Source organism: Drosophila arizonae, chromosome 2, assembly GCF_054131065.1.
Source record: "Drosophila arizonae isolate 15081-1271.41 chromosome 2, UAZ_ARI_1.0, whole genome shotgun sequence".
NCBI classification, from domain to species: Eukaryota; Metazoa; Arthropoda; class Insecta; order Diptera; family Drosophilidae; genus Drosophila; species Drosophila arizonae.
Window position 1 is genome coordinate 24737211 of NC_142922.1, and position 19508 is coordinate 24756718.

Genomic DNA, 19508 nt, shown 5'->3' on the forward strand with positions numbered 1-19508 from the left:
AAATGACCGCTTGCATATTGCAGGCAGCTGCGGCTGTTTGGCGCCGTGGGGTAGGTACGAGAAATGCCTTCAAAAATTCAGGAACTGCATGCAACGGCAACACTAAGGCAACACCCGTTTGCAGGAAGTGGCCTACTGCCAGCGGTAGCTGGAAGTACAACAATGGCTGCTAACTGTAGCAGTCAGTGGCAACGGTAGTGGCAGTTGCACTTGCATTTTACAGCTGCACCACCAACACCACTGTCTCCACCACCACCGTCACCAACAGTGCCAAATGCCGCACAGTCAAAAGTTTTGTGGCAGTCGCGGCACTCGAATTGTTTGCGGAAATACAAATAAATAAAATGCTGAACGCAAATTGCGGCAACTTGCAGCTTGCAACTTGCAACTTGCGACTTGCAAGAATTGCGCTACGTATGCGGGTGGTCTCTCACTCACGCTCTCTCTCTCTCTTTCTCTCTCTCTCTCTCTCTCTCTCTGTTTCTCTGGTATGTAAAGTGTTTTATGGCTATTGGTCGCTTAGCAGAAGTAGTTCTGCATCTGGACTGCACGGGTTGTCCCGATGACAGCCTAGAAATTATCAACGCCAGCTAGCTGAATGGCTGGCCAACTCACCCACACAGACACACACACACAAACAAATAGTCGCCGACGGCCCGATTACCGAGCCCCATGCGACCCATTCGAAATCACTTAAAAACACAAATCAAGCAAAAGTTGAAAACACACAATAACAATTGTTTCGGGACACCCCATAAATTTACATGCCAACTGCGGGGGCAGGCAGCAGACACTCTACATAGAAGACCAGAGAAAAAAACAGAAGAAGAAATAGGTACATAAATATGGCAGCAGAGGACGCCTACGCCTCCTCCTCGAAGGACAGGACCAGCAACCAGAACAATTCGTTTCTGTCACAATCAGATTCGGATTGGGCACAAAAATTTCGAGTTCGCGTTCCCATTTCGCATTTCGTTTTCGTATTTCGTATTTGGCGTTTCACATTCGCGTTTCGCGTTCGCATGTTGCCGCCATGTTTCATGAATTATTTTCCTGGCCAAAAACTTTTCCAAACTTTTCAATGCACAATGTGTGTGCGACAAAGAGAGAGTGAGAGCGTGAGGCGGGGGCAATATAGAAAGTAGTAGGCAAGACATTCACTACCGGCTGTCCTTTGGCCTGACTCTGCTGCGTTTCCTTGGCCTGGCGCATATTTCGATTACCATTTTGCCGCCTCCGACTGCCGACTGCCGGCTGCCGGCTGCCGGTTAGCGATCGAACTTCGGAAGGAGCTGAAAGGCTGTGCCAATGTTTCACATTTTCTGCAACTTAGCTCCCGCTGCTGCTTAAATTTCAATTGTGTAGCATGGGCCGTGGGCCCAGGGCCGCTCGACTCGAGAGCACTCTGGTGCAGGCTTTAATAAATTATGGCAACATTCCCAGCAGCGGGACGAGGCGGGCTGCATGGGTGGGCCCGCTGCTGCCTTGCCGTGCACTGGCCGGTGCCATTCACGTCACTTGGAAAAAGTTCATACAACAAATGCGCTTCACAAGAAAAACAACAACAACAGCAATAACACTCAACGGGGCCAATAACAACGACAACAATGCTGTGAAACGACCGCATTACGAGCTCGCGAATTGCTGGAGCTTCACATTGGCCGTAAGCTAAAAGAGTCCGACACGGAGTTGGGCTGTCCGACCAACCGCTGGCAGTGGCAACAGCAACAGCAACAGCAACAGCAATAGTAACATCAACAACAACAACAACAACATGGCCAAGAAATGGCAGCTTTACAACTTCCGCCAAGCGACTGTGGCGAGTAGACACGGACGATGAGGAAAAAGAACGGGAACAGCAGCAGGAGTAGCAGGCGTCGTAGCTGGTAACTGTAAAATGTATGTTGTAGTATTCCGTTTTACTTTCTTTTTTGTTTTGGTGCTGAATGGTGTACTCATCTCATGTCATTCGGGATTATTTTGTGGGTTAAAAACTAATTTGCGGTCATGAAGTGGATTTGGTGGTTCGTGTGCGTCCTTTTTGCTGTTGCCTGTTGGCTGTTGGCTGTTCGGCTACTCACTGTGGGCTGCTCTCTGTTGGCTGCTGCTGACATGGCGCCCAGTCCATAAATATGCAACAAAACTGGCAACTAACTAGCTTTGCCTCATGTTCGCCCGGCCCGCTGACAATTGCTCGCACTCGCCATGCACTTCATTAGCATACCAAAGCCGGCTAGATTTAAGGTACTTATCTTGTGAAGACACACACACACACATAATTTAAATTTGGGGTTCAAGTTCAGCCCAGCTGCAAAGAGGCGGGGTCGGCTGGCTGACCTGTTGAAAGTTCATGAGCAAATTATATTATTTGATTTCGTTTATGGGTCAGCATCTCGTGCCGGCAGTCGTGCGTTGACATTTCAATTTTAATGGTCGCATTTAAATTGACACGAGCTGGCTCGAGAGCCTTCGACTCCGACCAATCAACAACAACAACGACAACGACAACAACGTCAAATTGTCGCCATGGGCATTTTTAATGTGCGATCCCTTGAATCGGGTGCTGAGGCTGAGTTCCTGGCACTTGCCAGGAATCTGGCAGCAATCGCACGGAGGCGGAGGAGGCGGAGGAGGCGGTCCAGGCCAACCGTTGTTGCTGCGGACTATGGTCAATTAACTGAAAATGGCATTATTGTTATTATCGTTACGACTGTTGTTGCTGTCGTTGTCATCGTTGTTGTCGTTCTCGTTGTCGTTGTTGTTATGCCCGTCCTTGTTATTGTGTTACTTAATTTTATTGGTTTCAAGACATTTTGCTGAGAGTTCGGAGAATTATTTATTGAATAAATTGCATGTGACAGTAAATTTCACATAAACTCAACTGCTTTAAGTGAATCTTTGCCAATTTGCGACTTTTGTTATTTTTGAAATTTCTTTAATTTAATCTATTTCTGAGCAGATTCTGTCAACTAGATAGACAAACTGAATGGCTTAACTTGACAATTGATAAGTAAAAGAAATTCTATTGCTGAGCTCTTGCCTTAATTAGTAAAGTAAACTGTGTTTTAGAGTATAACATTTTTTATTAAAAAAAAAAAAAAAAAAAAACAAATCAACTCACAAGTAAAAATCAAAGTAAACACAAAAAAAAAAAAAAACATTGACAACTGTTTCAATGTTGTTCGCGGCAATTATCGAAGGCAAAACAAAATAAACACATCAATAAACAGAGCTCACAGTGATTTGATTACATTATTATAAAACAATTTGCATTCGATAAAAGCCAAAGACAGCAGCAGACAAACTCATAAAAGTCGCGCAATGAAAATTGAGCGAGTTTTTCCCGCCGCCCCGAGTCGACATGATGGGCCATTTTTGTTGGATTTGAAGGCCTCACAAAGAAAATACGCAAAACGTGCATAAATCTCGCCGTTTGATGGCTGAGCACTTGCAGGGGGCCGAGCAAGGCGAGCGGGGAGCAGTGGGAAATCACGGAGTCCGCATTCAGAAAGTCTGTCGAAATCGAAACGCGTTAGTGGAGAAACAATTTCCAGGACACGCGGCAGCTGTCAGGGGGGAGGCGGCAGGCGGCTGCGCATGTAGAATAAATGATTTTCTATTTGTTAAGTCAAAGTGAAAATTCTTGGCCTCAACAAGAGTGTGTGTGTGTGTGTGAGTGTGCTTTGTGTGTTGACATTTCTTTGAGCCGCCATCACTCACAGCAAATACAAACGAATCCGTTGCGAATGCAAAGAAAACATTTGAGCATTTACATTTTCTCACACGCCTGCCCGAAATTGTGTGTGTGCCTGTGTGTGTTAGACTCGTTCCCCCTCCACCACTGGCAGAGCTTTGAGTCCTGTTTCGTCTCATTTACGAGCCGCACATATCATGGGCGTGTCAGGCGAGTGCCTGCACATCCCGAAAGAGGTCAAAAGCCGGCGCATATGTCAAGTGCTGCCAAAGAACCGAACTGAGCCGAAAAGAGGCCAGCACTTTGTGACCGAGCGGCCTGGCGACCAGGCGGCCAGGCGACCCTGTCGCATGCTGCACGCCTTGCCCCTGGCTGCCGTGCTTAGGAAATATAAATTTTTATTCTTATCTTTTGCATTCTTGCTCTCACTTTTGTTCCATTTTTATGCGATGCTGCTCTGATGCTGCTCTGCTGCTTTCTGCTGCTGCCTTATCCTTTTTTCTCTCTCTCTCTCTCTCTTATTTTTTACGTGTGTTTCGTTCATTGTTGTAAATTATTTATGCCTGCGTAAAATATTCAAAGCTCGGCGCACTGACGCGAAATGTGAAAAAGAAAACGCACTACAGCCAGCAGCAACTGACGGTGATGCGGCGTGAAGGGGTCAGCGCGGGGGATTGCGCGGGGGCAGTGGCAACAAAAAGCAGTCCAAGTTATTATTCATAACACAGCAGCATTAAAGTGTAAGGGAGTATGCGACAATTCCCACAACCATTTGTCCAGCCGCACCGACTGCCGATTGCCGACTGCGGACTGCCTACCGCCTGACGTGGCTGGGTGTGGGGGGCAGTGGGCGTGACACGGCAGGCGGCTGGGCTGGATGACTGGCTGGCAAGTCACTGGCATAAATCATTTACAAGCTTCAGCAGCAGCAGAAACAAAAACAAAATTTGACAATAATACCGAACCATCTAATTCCGGACTTTGTTTGCCGTTTCGATTTCCCGGCCGGGTTTGTGTGAGAGCCGAGAAAGGATTTGTTGCGTTCGCTGTTTATTTTGACAAGTTTTCAGGGACGTTTCTTTTTAATTAATTAAAGTGCTTTGCTCGGCTTATTTTTGGGCCAGTTTGTACACCTTGCAATTAGCATTGCGTCAGCGAATATTGTTTCTAGGGCTCCATTATCAGGCAGGCAGCAGGTCGTAATGCTGATTTAATCAAATTTTCTGCTTGGCAGCTGGCTTAAAGTCCAGCCCAAAGTCTTAAAGAACGCGAGTCGCGAGTGCCTGACCTTAATAATACCAAGCCAAATAGGTCATTAGAGCAGGGCGCAAAGTTGTCCGCACGAAAACTTACATCACAAATTGAAAAATTCTACACGTGCGCAAAACCTTTCGCACTGCAACGGCAACTGTTGAAAGTTAAAAGTCGACACCAAAGTCAGGTCTTTGTATTTTAAGTTAACATTTTGACACCCAGCGCCGCACCCCACCGCACCGTACCCACAACACTCGCACAGCCACACTCGAAGATACTCTCGCCCACACACACGCACACGCACACACATACACAAGTGGTGCCTGGTTCAAGAGCGTAGCCATAAGGTTTTAAGTGGCAATCGGTTTCGGCTTGGGCTATCAAGCGTGCCTCTACAGCTACACCTACACCTACACCTACACAGCACACACACAGAAGCAAAAATACATCTACAGCTGCCGCTCCTTGTAGCATTTCTCCGCTTTTTGTTCTGCAACAATGGGAGCAAACGCCCTGCTTTTCTTTTACCTTTGCCAAAGGTGTTCGCGTTGAATTCAACACTGAGCATCCGTCCAGAGGCAGCATTGAGTTGGCAGTCGGCAGTCGGCATCATTATGCTGCACACTGAAACCGGGTATATTAGCTGCAGGTAATTAACTTCATTTCTATTGGCATTACAGTTGAGCCCACTAATGGAACTTGATTTATGTTATATTCGAATTCCCTGCTAGAAATGTGAAACTGCTGTTGACTCTACCAAATTCAAAAGGAGTCTTGAACTAAATTTGTTGTCTTGTTTAACTAAAGTTTTATATACAATTTTATTATTGAATGATTATTAGTATTATGTGTTGATTTCATGTCATTCATTTCCTGTTATTCATATCCTAACAATTTTATTGATTCTTACTGTATTGAGCTATCAAATATTTATTCATAATTTTCTGTATTCAGTTGAAGTCCAAAAGAGATTTAATATTTATTCTAAGAGCTTATTCCAGAGTATCTCAGCGTCAAATGCTGAGGCAGCAGTGGCCACTGTTGACGTTGCCTACTTACAAGCGTTGGCTGCCTCAAGAGCAGCTGCCCGGGGGCGAACGGGGCAAGGCGGCAGGCGGCTGGCGGCTGGTGGGTGGGACAAGTGGCTGAAAAATATTGTCGCGCATTTGTTCGCAGCTTACGAAAACATTTTTCTTAACACGCTCAGCCATTTTTTGCACGCTGCTTGTAGTTTTTCGCAACTTTTGTTTGCCGCCCGCTTTAAGCGACGCGTTCCTCTTGCTCAGCTTCAATTTGAACCGCAGAGTGCACAATTTAAAGCATTTACGAGCGCAATTTGTCTGCGGCGCCAAAGTCGCAGACCGCAGTCGCAGTCGCAGTCGCCGTCGTCGTCGCCGTCGCATCCAACTCCAGTTCCCGTTGAGTTTACATATATATAATCTGCTCTTCTTCTTCTCCTGCTTCTTTTTTTTCTTTTGCTTGGTTTTGCCCCGGTTACGTGTCCTGTGCAGGATGCAGGTCGGATAGCCCGGCTGACTCTCTGGCTGACATTTTTCTTGGCGTAAATCTGGCAGCAGCAACTTTAGCTGCTTTTTGCAGCTCATTGAATTTCGTGTACTTTTGTCTGCCATTGCCATAAAGGTATATGCACTAGCATCAGCTTCCCAGTCCGTTGCTTTGAGCCAACTTCGATGCAACTAAATGCCAAACAGAAACTGTTTTGCGGCCCCTCCCTGCCTCTCTCTCTCGTGGCACTGCGGCGTCGCCAACCTGCGGGCTTTATCAGAAGTTCTAGAGTACTCTGCATATGCCTGACTCTATTTGGCAAGCAGTGCCAAACACTTTGCATGCCTTCCCCCTCCCCCTAAGCCATCCTCTGCTTGCTGTTGCCGCTTGCTGGCGTTTATTGTCAATACGAAAGTTTTACACATTTTACCAACTTCTTTTCTTCCTGGCTTGTGCGTAAAATTGTGTAAGCGGATTTTTGCTGCATATCCTGCGGGCACCATTCCGAATGGGTTCCAGGATGTGCGGTGTCTGGCATGTGGTGAGACCGAAGTCGAAGTCATCTGCAGCTTGTGCCACACGTGTGTGGGCTGAACTCCAATTTAAACGAGTTGAACAAAACGCTTTAGCGTTTAGTTTGCGTTAAAGTTTCATGGAATTGCTGTTGCTTATGGGACCACGATTCCACGTTCACACACCCTTACGCCCACACGCCCACACGCTCATACGTTCAATCGCCTGACTCTGTGGCGTGTAATTTATGGCCCGTTGCCACACACAACTTTGTATGCAGCGCTAATCGCAGGTCAATTTCATAAACAAATAACACAGCTGCTATCTGACCATAAGTGCCACTCGTAGACCCTTGCCCCGTTCCTCCTGCTCCTGGCACGCCATGGTCACAATGTGAGTTGTGGTGCACACACCGACTGTATCTTATCTTAATTATAGATCGATACACAAAGCTCTCATGTCCAGAGGTGTCTGCCCGTGTCTGCCGGCGGTCGGCCGACCCCCGTCCCGCTCCCGCTGCGTGTCAAAACTAATTCCTGCTGCCAAAGCCTTGTGGGCCGTCGGGCAGCGGCTCGGTGCAGGGCCAGCAGTTTCCCGTCCTGTCATGAGCTGACATAATAATTTATACCGATTGTCTGGCTACAGAGCTCCACTCATTGAGTGACTCCGTCTCTGGCTGTCTGTCTCGTCTTGTCAGTGCACAAAGTATGACTCAATCTAAGCTTGCCAAGGCATTAGGCAAAATGTCAATGTCACCCAGCGTTTGTTTGCTTGTTTGTCTGTGTGTGCGTGTGTCTGTGTGTGTGTGTATGTGTGTGTGTGCACGCCAGCAGATGTGAATCTGAGCTGAGGCTCTGCCAGCTGTCAAACCAGTGCTAGAGATTTTTACCTTGAGGCAGTCCAATCTGCCGACAGTCTCCAGCCAAGGGCCAACAGCTTCATCAGCAGTCATTTTCCTAACCCTCAATTTGCTGCTCTCTTACCTTCTCTTTCTCTATCAATCCCTCTCTCTCTCTCTCTCTCTCTTTAGATATCCATCACTGTAATTGAGTGTAATTCCATGGTAATCAGAGCAAACATCTATAAGTGCCAGGTATGAAATTTACAAATGGACCCAAAGCATCCTCAATTGATTTTCCCAGCCACAAAATTTAATTCTGCTGAAGAGTTGGCCTACCATTCGTTCGTTCAGCTTCTTCTCAATTGAATGTATGCACTTTGCGTTTTATTACCGCTCTAATTAGACTCTGATATTCGTAGCATTGATGTGCTCAAGGTGGGGCAGCACTCATTCGTTGCCATTTGCCTATGTGTGCAGCAAGTTCAGACTGTTGCCAGCTGTGCTGGAAGGTACAACAACGGCAAGGACAACAACAACAACAACGACAACGACACGACACCAAAACAAGGTGAGCCAAAATGTATGCAGCACTAACCAACGACCTAGTGGAACACAAAACACAAATGCCAACAAAGACAGCAACAGCAACAACAACAACAACAACACCGAGCAACAATCGAGGTGGGAAGTCGGCAGCAGCTAACTGTTTTACAGCTAGCAGCAGTGCAATGCAAAGAGGTGAAAACAAAAATTTAAACACACTGGAAAAATAATCTATTAACTCGAAATTTTGGCTATCAAATGTCAGGTTATCAGATTACATAATTAAAAATAAAATTTGACGAGTTGTATAACAATAGTTGTATAATAATAAAATTGGTATATTATTAATTAATAACAGGTATTGCACTAGTCTTTTGTTTTCCCTTCAGTCTCTATTATGTGCACAACTTGAATTGAAGTGTAAGACGAAACCGTTAAAATTGCCCTGAAGCAAAGCAAGCAGCATAGTTTCTATTCAATGCATGTGTGTGTGCGTGTATTGGTTGACTTGTTGGCCTGTGTGCGTGTGTGTAAGGAATCCTTTACTAACCGTAAACCGAAAGCCACATAGCAACAATGCTGTAGCGAGGCATGTCATGTAAGGCAGCCCTCTCACTCTCTCTCTCTCTCTCTCTCTCTCTCTCTCTCTCTCTCTCTCTCTCTCTCTTTCCCACCAAGTACTCTCCCAGCAAGTGTAGCCAGCCACTGGCCGTTACTCATACGCACCGTGTCCACTGATGAGTTAACCGATTGACCAAGGAGCGTCGCGACGCGTCGCTTCGCTAACGTCATCATTGCGAATGTGGCGCCACTCGGCGGTAACGTGACACATATATCCAATGGCATTGGACCCACTTTCGAAGTGCGCCAGCACGCATCGCCTGTCTGACAAGCCCAGCGCTGTTGAGCTCGAGGCCGACACGGTTTCTTAAAGCCAGTAAGCCGCATTAGCCGCACAGAGGTAGACGGATATAGTTGGCTAAGCTGAGCTGAGCTCAATCGAGTTCAAGGCAGCCCTAATATATATATTATTTACCTTGGGCTATCTAATCGTCTGATAAATCAATCATAATTGTGGCACATCTGACAATCACCGCTAGGCAAACAATAGCCACAAGATAAACAATTAAATTAAGCCCAAACGAATCGCCAGAGGACTGTATCCTGGATAATGACAGCCCAATCGCCAATGAGTCCCAGTGCTTCGTCTGTTTTCTGCTTGCCCAGCAGATTCGTAGTCGCGCGCAACCAGAAACCAGGGAATGAATTTCTCCTTTTTTTTTTTTTTTTTGTTGTTGTTGTTGTACTCAATAAACGACGACTTCGGAGCCAAAATGGCAATAAAAACGGCAATTGATAAGCGCAGGCCCACCAAATAAGCAAACAATCAAGTGAACTGCGAACGGCCAGGACAACCGAAACCGAAAAGCCAAAACCGAAGCCGACCATGAAGGAGTGCACGAAGTACGGTCGGATGGCGGGGCTGGTGTCAGGGGGTGCTCTGTTGGAGCCAACAAGCCAACAGGCAAACAAACAATCAAACGATAAACGGATGCCAAGTGGCAAGGGGTTGGGGCCGGAGCAGGCCGAAAGCATTTCAACCTCAATTTGGCAAATTCTATTACGATAATAAGAGAATGATGGTTGGGGTAGGGGGTAGGGGTAGAATGAAGGGAGGACAACGCCACCAATTCGTAGTGTATGGGTGGCAGCAAATAGCCGGAAAATGTTTTATGTGCCGACAACAACAGCAACAATAGCAACAAAAGGCAGTTAAAAGCAAAACAATGCATTGGCCGCCACTTGAAGTGTATACAAAAATGAGTGAGATCCAATTTCAGTTCGATTGTTATCCAATTTCTGAGCAAATAAGTGAAAATGTTTTCATTCTCATGCCTGCGAGGCATATAACAATGAATTTACCGAGAGCTTGTTGCTGGGTTTCAGCCTGGGCGCGTGTGTGTGTGTATGGGTGTGTGTGGGTGTATGTGGGTGTGTGAGTTAAGCATGTCAATAATTTGTCTAGAGCTCTGTCGCCAGACTAACCGAAGCCAAGTGTAAATAAGAGGCGAGTCGAAATAGAAATGGTGAAAATATCAGCAAATGAAATAAATGAAGCCAGCACAAAAGGATTGCGATACAGTTGCCGAGAGGCAGCTGCGGATGGAACAAGGAACAAGGAACGAGGAGCACGGAGCACGGAGCACGGAGCATGGAACATGGAACACTAGTCCTGCGTTAAGCGGCTTACCAGCTAAGCTCTATGTCTATCTCAATCTCATGCTCTATCGCTATCTCTATCGCTCTGTCTGTCTGTCTGCCTGTTGGCACACAGCATTGACGAAATCTAAGTCAAGACCGTTTTCTCGTGCCCGTGCTCGTTTTTGTTGTTTTATTTGGTGAGCGTTAAGCATCTTTTGATTTTAAGCCCGATTAGGAGCATTAAAGCGACGCTTATCCAAGTGGAAAAGGCAACAACAATAAACAGCAACCAGTCGGAACCATAAAAGTGGCAGCGTCTGATTCGCCGCCCCCTGCCAGCCAAGTGCAAAGCATAAAATGCAAATCTGCGATTTGGTTTGTTAAACATTTGCTTAACCACAAAAATGAAAGCCAACAAAAAAGGAGAAGAAATAACACAAAAAGTAGCTCAAACACAAGTCGCTCGTTGTTGTCACACAAGGGGAGTGACAAAGTCATGACAACAACAGCAGCAACAGCAACAGCAACAACAACAACAATGGGAGAAAAACAAATGCGGAAAAACACATGGCAGAGGGAAATATGCCAGATTATGAGACAAGGGCAACATATGCCAAGCAGGCAAGAATCTTGAGAGTAGAAGTATATATATATATATATATATATATAGTGAGAGAGAGGGTGTCTGTGTCAGAGAGGGGGAGAGACTTGGAGGGAACATAAACTGGCCAGCAGGCGAGTCTATATTTGGCTGAGCAGCGCGAGGGAGCGGGCGCCAGAAGGAGCTAACGCAAATGAAGGCAAATTACGTTAAATAGAAAAGAAAACTTTTCCACTTTTTAACTTTGGCGTACGACTCGGAACTGGCAACCGGCAAGCGGCAACCAGCAAGTGGCAAGTGGCATATGGCAAGCAGCTAGCAGCTAGCAGTGTGCAACATGCGGCGTGCGGCGTGCGGCAAGCGGCGTTGCGCGGTTGTTGAACATTTTACAAACAATTTAAGCGTCGCATTAAATTATTGTTACGCTTAGGCTTTAAGGCAGCTGCCAGAGCCAGGTCCAAATGTTTTCCATTTGCCTGATGCCTTGACTTTTATGGCCCAAGTCGCGCGCACTCGCTGCCTCTCGCTGCCTCTCTCACTCTCTGTCGCTGTCGCTGTCTCTGTCTGGCGCAGAGATGTGCGATAAGAGTGAAAAATGGTAAATTAAGCTAAAGAAAAGCGGCTTCATCTTGAAAATAAAACCAAAAGTCTTTGTTGTTGCTGTAGCTGTGTTGTTGTTGTTGCTGTTGTTGTTGTTTCTTTTGTTGCGGCGTGCGTCAGACTAAATTAGAGCAAAAACTTAATTTGCCTTTTGGCTGCGCCCAAAAGTAGGCAACAGCAACAGCAACGGCAATGGCAACGCGAACGCGAACGCCGAATCAAAAGGGAAAATGGCGCAAAATAACAATTATGTTTTAAGGCAATTGTATTGCTTTGTTTTCTTGTTTTTTACCGCCCAGATTGTTGGTGTTTTCTTTGTTGGTTTTTCTACACTTGTAATTGAGAATGAAATAAGGTTAATTAGAGTAATGACCACTTTGCCGCTCCGACTCTTGGCTGCTTTTCTACCCGCAGTCTGAAGACATTTCAATTTCGGAACAGCGCCAACAACGCTTTCTGGTCAAGGCTGCTGTGGAATGCTGGCTGATTGTTGTTGCACAAGGCATTTAAGCTAGCTCACTTATTTATGCCACAAAGTTTCGAGCAACTCAGTTTATTGACTTGTCGACGGCCAAGCCGAGCTGTTCATGCGTAGAACTTGCTTCTCTCTGGAGTAAGTAGCCTCACACAGTATTTAGGCAAACACTTTTGAACTATCAAACACTTGAACCCATTTACTTTACTGGACCTGTGACAGGCTCCAGGCTCCAGGCTCCATGCTCCAGGCCCCTTCCTCATGCTGCTGCTGTGAATGAAACACGTGTCTCTTATACATACATGTTAAATGACTTTTAATTGGTGTTAGTGCATTATATCGTCAGAGCATTTGCTCTCTCCCTCTATCTCCTTTCCTTCTTCCGCTTGCTGTTGTTGCTGTTCTTGCTGTGAACGTGTTGGCTTGCTGTGCAATAGTTTGCATGGCAATTCGGCCCAAAAACTTTATGAACAGCAAGTTTTTTGTTTGTACCTATTACATATGTAACCACACCACACGCTCAGCCCTGCCGAGAACTCTTCTCTCTTTTTTGAAGCAGCCCGTAAACTTTTCATACAATAATAATCACTTTGTGAAAGTTTTGCGTAAGCCGTCATAGCTACCAATTCGGTGACACCCAAACTTTGGCTCTAAGGCTGAAATTACTGCGCCCCTTCCACCCGCAGTCTGAGGGCAAACTTTTTGCGGACTATCTGTCGACCAGCAGCCAGGCAGTTTGCAGGCCAGTTAACACAACTGACACGCGGCCCACCGCCTTGCCCACCTCCCCCCATCGAGCAGGACCAATTAATACATGTGTCGTAAAGTTTGCCGAGATTTTCGCATATGTCGCCCGCCAAATGTTTGTGTTTATTATGCCATATGCGACCCTAAGAGAATGTCACGCCGCATAAAAGGCCCTATGAATGATTAAAGCTTACGATTTCTATACCCTAGATGTTAAGGGTATTATAATATAAACGAAAATTCAGAAATACATAAGATCTATTGTTAATTAGGAGTAAAAGTTAGACAAATCTTACGAATTTCTTCAGTTCATTTATTTTAACATCAATTTAAATTATATTTTATTAACAGTGACTTATATTTGCCTAGGGTATAAAACCTTTTGTCAAACTTTCTTTTAGCTTGAACAAAAATTACATTTGCTGTACGTGGATGCGTCAATTGTCATTTGCGCAATTATTTATTTGATTTTTTACCGAGTTGTTTCTTGTTATTTATTTTGGCATGTTTAAAAATTTATGTACAAATTTGATGTGCAAATTTAAATTACATTTTTTCTGTGTGTGCGCACACACACACACATATATACACAGGCCATGACTTTGCGACAATTGAAAGGCATGCACGCACACACATACACACATACACACATACAGAGAGATTTCACAAACACACTCAGCTCCAAAGCCATGCGGCTGTGTTCATATGGCAAAAATAAAGCTACATATTTCATGGCGGACGGAAGCGCAAAAAACAAGCAACAAAAGTCGACAAAAAAGGGTTGGCAACTACAACGCGAACATTTGGATGATGTGTAGACCTATTCAAAGCCAAAATGAAAAAATATGTTATAAAAAAAAAAAATAAAAAATAAAAATAATAATAATAAAAGCAAAAAAAAAAAAATAAAATAAAATAAACAGCAACACGCAATTTGTTGTAGTTGTTTTTGACATTTTCATTTTGAGAATGTATATGTGTGTATTTTGTGCCTACGCATACATTGCAATAGCGCTCATTACACACACAAACACACACACACAAGCAAATAAACACACACGTGCAGAATACGGCACTACTACAGAGCGCACTCAATCATAAATGAACACACACACATTCACACACGCGAACCCATACACACACACACACACACAGCAGCACACGCATGTGATAAGCCGGTCGAGTGGCATGTGACCAACCGTTGAACATTTACACAAAAAGGAAGTTGTTATTTCGGCTTCCGGTTAAGCGGAATTGTTATTATTTATAAGCGCACATGAATCAGGTATACAAACACACATATATGTGTGCGTGCTAGTTTATATGCATGTGCATGTGTCTGTGTGTGTGTGTATAGAGTATCAAGTGTTTCACTTCAATTTCGTCAGAATCACTTCCTGTTTAATTATACCCGAAATATAGCCTGAATGGTGAAACTAATATGCACTGAAATATTTTACTAGCAGATGGATATCATATATATTCAGCTAAGTTTATTAATTATTTCATTACAGTGTTTGATTGACCATTAAGAATGAAGAGGAGCTACTGAGGAAAATGGAGGAATCAGAAATTGTTAAATATAAAATGATTGAGGTCTATATCCATATGGATCGTAGCCCACACTTTATGATCACTTTGTAGGGTATGGGGCAGTCTACATTCTAATTTGCATTCAGTTCATTGACTAATGTTTCATAATGTCATATCAAATGAGCTTTCAATCAATTTATACGCCGTACAGCTTACTCTTGTAGCACTTGAACGAGTAGAAAAACTCAATTGCCTGAATATTAAATACAATTACTGCTCGAATTGTCCAGTCCAAATATTCAGCTGTTCACGTGTCCAACAATTTGTTTATCAATTTGGCAATTGTTGGTGGAACGTGAAAGGTCTGTAAATTTATGCTGGCACTTTAATTTAATTTCATTTAATTTTTGTTGACCAATTTTTTTGTTTGACCATAGTGCGCAAGTATTTTGAATAAAATAATTCAATTTTTATACGCTAATAAATGTACAGCGCATTCGAAAGTGTGCTTAATTAACTGAATACTTAAAAACCAACAATAAAATATGCCAATAATGTCAATTATTTATGTGACCGATCGAGCGAGGGAGTGAGAGACGTGGATAAATAAATAGATTAAATTCAAAATGTGGAATGCAAATAAATATGTCTGCATAATAAATGAATTATTACAAATAATTACAATTATATTAGGAATTCCATGAGCTAAACATATTTAATTTTATGTGAAGAATATATTCTTAAATTACAAGTAAGCTCTCGGCTTAAGATATCATTATAGCAAGTAGATGCGAAATCCTATGGGAATCGATGTAAAAGCTGCTTCACTAAATTGGCTTAGGAATTCCATGTGTTGGAGGCAAGAATGTGCATGTGTGCATCACATAGATTACTTTGATGTGTCAACAAAGCGCTGAATGGAAAATGTAAACGCATCAAGCGGAAAAATGGCACAAAAATAGGATGTGATATGTCTGCTGAAATAAATGTTGCAAAATGTTTTCCCAACTTCGGAGACACGCGACTCCAGCTGAAATATGCAAAGCAGCTGCGCTGATTGCTCCACACGAAGCGGCAAGTGGCAGGAGTCATGCGGATGCAGCCCAACAAGATGTCAACAAAAATCATCGACTTGCAAGGCGCGGAAACGAAGCTGGAAACGAGCTCCACCAAAAGAAGCTGCAGCAGGAGCAGTAGCAGGAGCAGCAGCCACAGCAGCATTGGCAAAATGAAGCAATGGGAAACTATCAGCTAACTCGGCAGATTTTCCATTAAAAAGCAGCACAGATTGAGCGAAATTGAATGTTACCACCTGGTATAGCTACTTTCGCACTATGGGCCTGGCTAAATATATATTAGGTAAAAAATATGGCAATCTTTATTATTTGTTTTTGAATAATATAAATTTTAATATGCAATTTTAATATAAAATGTATATTCCATCTAATCTTCTAATCTATGTAAGTTAAAAGATATATTCAATAATTGTAAGTTAATCTAATGAATTATGAGTAAAGCCAAGAATCAGAGAATGGATTGCAGGGATCCATGCTGCACTCAGATGAAGTATCAACACTGTTCTATGCTGCACTGATCCTGATTGCTCTAATTGGATTCCTCATTCTTCATTTTTATAAGTATTCTACTTCTTATAAATATCCTTCCTCTTGTGGTCCCATACTCGATCGTATTCACGTTGTGGATTCTCATTAAGTCCAGGTTCATTATTGAACAATCAGTATTGGCGGCTGCCATGGGGCAATTAGCTCAGCATTGCCAGCCCCAATGCCTCTGGCTCTGCCCAGCAATTAGTCAGCCAGTGCAAACACTTTACTACAGAGGAAATTGATTTTTTACAGTGGAATTAGCCGATGCTGATGCACTGTGAGTCGCCTGCCTTTCGATCGTTAGTGGCTCGAGCAATAAAAATGCGCTCAAGTGTCGCCTGCTTAAGCGAATTGTGTACATTTCGGCTGTTGTTGTTGTAGCTTGGCTTACGTTGCTTTGTCATTACAAGAAACCCGTGCAATATTCAGCGAGGAGAATGCAACACACAACACTCAACACACAACAAACAGCAGCAGCAGCAGCAACAGCAACAACAACAACAACTTATGTATAAAGTTGCGCGCACGGAACACTTCCGCAGGCGAAGAGCTTTCCGCTTCCGGTTGTGTATAGCGTATGGCGTACGGCGTATGGCGCGGCGTGGCAGCGCTGCTGTTGCTTCCTCTTCCCTCTGCCACAGCTGCAACTTTAAATATTAACAGCTAAGTGGCGTGTGTCGCGACTCGTAGGTGTTTGCTGAGTGTGTGTGTGTGAGTGTTTGTGTCGTGTTGTGTTGGTGTTGGTGAGAGTTCGAGTGCTGCTTCGATTTTTCTTGCGCTTATCGCTGCCCGTCATCGACTGCGTGCAGCAACGGGAACACAACCCGAACTATGAGACCAGCCAGGTAAGGGGAACTTGTGCTTTGCACCGCCTCCCTCACCGCAACCGCCCCTGCCTCCAGCTCCGCCTATGACCGTGCCCTAAGTCGCTATCGCGACCCACTGCCGTGCCCCTGTCAAAGTGTCATTTAGATCGTAATGGTTTGATAAGAGTGCGCGCAAACACATTAAAACTCTTGCGTTACAACGGCAACAATCAGGAGTATCGATATTCGGCATCGGCTGGCATAAGCTACTCATAAGCTGATTGCCAGCCATTTGTCCTGCGGCACAAATTCACTTACTTATTGTACATCCGCATTGGGGTGCGAGTGGTGCGAGTGGTGCGAGCGTGTGCTCTGAAAATAGCTAGCAATTAATTGAAATCAACAAAAGCCTGATTGAAGTCAGCAATACGTCGAGTGGGCCACTTCATGAACATGACTCAGTAATTACACAAATAAGCCATTTACTCCCAGAGATCGTCGGCTAGTGGAAGCCAGAGTATGGCTCGTACAGGTGAACAAAGCGCGCAAGAATTGAGATAATTAATTGGATAAGGTATTCAAATTTGCGTCTCATACACGTGCTCTTTCGCAAGCAGCCTACGTAAATAAAATAATATTGAAGGAGACAGAAAAATCAAATGCCAGGCCAAAAGTTGGATGCGCAACAATTTTTTAATTTTATGCCCAACGATTCTGCTGCTTTGAGGCAGGCAACCAAAGTGACTTTCTAATTAGTTTGGTTTGTCAAGCGAGCAACCCCAAGACGAAGATGACACACTTGACTCAATTTACACACACACACGCACACAAACACACACACGCCTGTGCGTATGCGTATATCAAAACTCATATTTGCCTTAGCCTTTGAATTTAAAGAATGCTTAGAAGAGACACACACGCATACGCGCATACATACATACATACATACATATGTGAAAGCAGAGAGATGGGAGGCCATAAAAATATGTTACAATGCTTCATCGTTGCCATATAAAAGAAATTATAAGAAAAAATTTGCCCTGTCTGTCTGAGTAAATATGTATGCGACTGTGTGTGTACGTGTGTGTGTGTTTTAGTATGTGTGTGAGATGGCAACGCGATGCCACAATTTCCGCAATTAAATAAAAACGCAAACTTAAGCCGCGGGCGGCGAGTGGTGGTAAAATGAATGTCGAGTGTGTCGCTGTGGCGAAATATTTACATACGTTGTTGCTGGCTGCGGTTGCTGTTGCTCACACAAACACAAACACACAAATACAGGAGAGAAACACACCAAGAGAAAAAACACACCTACGCAGCGACACGCAACGCGTTGACTCTTTTTGATTTGAACCTCAGCACCTACCATCAAAATGTGCCCTGTGCGTGTTGGTGTGTGGGTGTGTGTGTGTGTGTGTGTGTGTGGGCTCTTAGTTCATTTGAATATCATACACATGCAATGGGGGTGTAGATACACACGCATGTTAATAGCTATCAACACCGTTGGCCTCTGTTTATTTCTGGCACGTATATTTAATATTTCTTGCTGGCTCTTTTGCCATTTGAAGTTAACTTTTTGCCGTTTGTCTTGCTGGCAATGGCAATAACTGCGGCAGGGCTGAAGGCAAACAGCTCAGAAACGAATATTTTTGGCAGTCGAGCAGCCAGGCCAAAAAATCAAATAACAGCACAAAAAACAGAACTTTGCTCATTTGTTGCTAACTGCGTACAGTGAGTGAGAATGAGAGAGAGAGAGAGAGAGAGAGAGAGAGAGAGAGAAGGAAAAAGAAAGAGGCAGACAGTGAGTGTGAGAGCGAGAGCAAGTGATACAGGCAATGCAGTAGGTATCTTTGTATCATTTTATCTTTGGAGGCTGCCGCTGCTGTTGCTGGCAGTTAAAAGTACAAATTACAAATATCAACAAAACCAACAGCAGCAGGAGCAGCAACAGCAGCAGCAGCAGCAGAGCAACGTAAACTCCTTGCCTGGGCGCTTGCCGCCTCAAAATATGCTTTTAATTTTATATGCATAACAAATTTACGTAAAGTGCGCTCTGCCAGCGATCGCCAGGTGTCTCCTCTGTATAAGGATGCGAGAGAGAGAGAGGGGAGATTGAGGGAGACAGAGACAGTCTCATGAAATTATATAAAGCCGCTTACTAGGTCGTTGATATGCCCTCTACCAAGAGCTGCCACTAGGGTCGGCCTATGCTTAGCTCGCCATTATATTAAAATTGCGTCTACGTGAGGGTTAAAATTTATGCCAGACTGCCAGACTATCTGACAGTGGGCCAGACAGCTGGGTACTGCCTGTGAAAAGTGAATTTTGATAGATGATGTGTGGGCTGTGCTCGACATAAATTTGCTGCTGCCTCAGAGCGCTTGAAGCATGTTGACTCCAGATTTATTTGGTAGTGCGAAATACAAAATTATATTGCACTGCGCACTAGTTACAATTTGCTGGCACCTTTTTTAATTAAACGAAACGTACTTACGGGTTACAGCTGACACGCCACAATGCTCGCCCGAGTGGCGACGTGATTATATATGTGCCACAAAACACGGCCACAACGCACTTTGGTGGCCA

The 19508-nt window shown here is 44.3% G+C and overlaps 1 protein-coding gene across 12 annotated transcripts in view; it reads right to left on the bottom strand.

The window, feature by feature from the left end:
- Window positions 1-19508, bottom strand: part of Gfrl (Glial cell line-derived neurotrophic family receptor-like) — a 109822-nt gene that overhangs the window by 34820 nt on the left and 55494 nt on the right. The gene's annotated exons all lie outside the window — the stretch shown is intronic.